Source organism: Nuphar pumila, chromosome 8 (assembly GCF_984573655.1).
Source record: "Nuphar pumila chromosome 8, dmNupPumi1.hap1.1, whole genome shotgun sequence".
NCBI classification, from domain to species: Eukaryota; Viridiplantae; Streptophyta; class Magnoliopsida; order Nymphaeales; family Nymphaeaceae; genus Nuphar; species Nuphar pumila.
Genome location: NC_143256.1, coordinates 5,070,232 through 5,071,740, shown reverse-complemented (window position 1 = coordinate 5,071,740; position 1,509 = coordinate 5,070,232). Strand labels below are relative to the sequence as shown.

At 46.7% G+C, this 1,509-nt stretch overlaps 1 pseudogene; it reads left to right on the top strand.

Moving 5' to 3' along the window:
• The first annotated feature begins 318 nt into the window (after positions 1-318).
• LOC149829487 (LOB domain-containing protein 30 pseudogene) lies at positions 319-1,084 on the top strand (annotated as a pseudogene).
• Positions 1,085-1,509: the final 425 nt, after the last annotated feature.

Genomic DNA, 1,509 nt, shown 5'->3' with positions numbered 1-1,509 from the left:
ATTTCTTTTTATCTTTTCAAGATGTTATAAAAAAAAAAAAAGACATATTATGTTAATATAAAAAAACAACAAATAGAATAATCCATTAATGTAAAGAAGCAGGTAAGCTTTGGTAAGAGCGACAGCACGTCGAGCCATCGACTCGTCGAGGGGGAACACCGCGTCCCAAATCCAGCTGGTCCGCACGGAGAGAGAGCTCCCTCACCTTCCAACCCCTCCCTACAAAACCACCTTTTCTACAAGGTTGAGTTCTTCCGCAGTCCGGCAACCGAAGAGAGAGAGAGAGAGAGAGAGAGAGATTGCTTTTTCCTTTGCACAATGAGCGGCAGTATCGGAGGAGGGGGAGGGGGAAGGGGAGGGGGAGGAGAAGGTGGGCCGTGTGGAGCCTGCAAGTTCTTGAGGCGCAAGTGCGTGAACGCATGCATATTTGCGCCATACTTCGACTCGGAGCAGGGCGCCGCCCACTTCGCAGCAGTCCACAAGGTATTCGGCGCAAGCAACGTGTCCAAGCTCCTCCTCCACATCCCACCACACAAACGCCTCGACGCCGTCGTCACCATCTGCTACGAGGCTCAAGCGCGTCTCCGCGACCCCATCTACGGTTGCGTCGCCCACATCTTCTTCCTCCAACAGCAGGTACCCCTTCCATCCTCACTTTCTTTTCTTCCAATCCATTGTTTTGAAGGTCAGTTTCTTTCTTGATTTCTCATACCAAAGGATTTGTTGGTGATGTTAAAAAAAACTACAGGTGGTGAATCTGCAGGCGGAATTGGAGTCCATTCAAGCCCATCACTCAACCCTAGAGCTCACACCACCACCTGAAGTGCCACCACCTCAGGCACCAACAGTTGCAGAGCTCCCACCGACCCCAAACTTCACCAACTTCGATCTATCTAATTTCTTTGACCCCGTGTGGTCTCAGTGTCAGCAACAGCATCAGCAAGCTGAAATTGCTCATCGCAGCAGCCGGAACCAATTGGACCAAACGGCCGGAGGTGAGCTTCAAGCACTCGCTAGAGAACTCCTCAGTAGACACAGATCAGCGGCACCAATGGGTTCCTCCAATAAGGCCCTCTCCAATTAAGAAACATCATCCCTTCGTCTTTATTCGATCCATGTATGATCTAACGGCGTTTATTAATTTTCTGATGGGGTGTATCATGCATGCCGACCACCTAACCTTCAAACGGAAAGATCAAAGAAATAGAGTCAGTCAGAATAGCTAGGTAGCACAGTTTCCAAAAGGAAAAAAAAAACATTTGTTCATCCGGGCGGTGGGCTTTGCTTTACCCTTCGTTACTGTTTGCTAAATGGGAAGTCACATTGTTGAAAATACGTTATCTTTATCTTTGGTTAAGCCAGGATCTGTTATGTTATGCCTCTTTGGGTGGATATAGATATGCTGTTAAAATATTTTGGTTGCTATACTGGTACGTATATATCTTGTTAATATTGATATCCTTTTAATATTTTTTTGTATTTCCTGTTTGTAAAGCCTATCTCATGGGA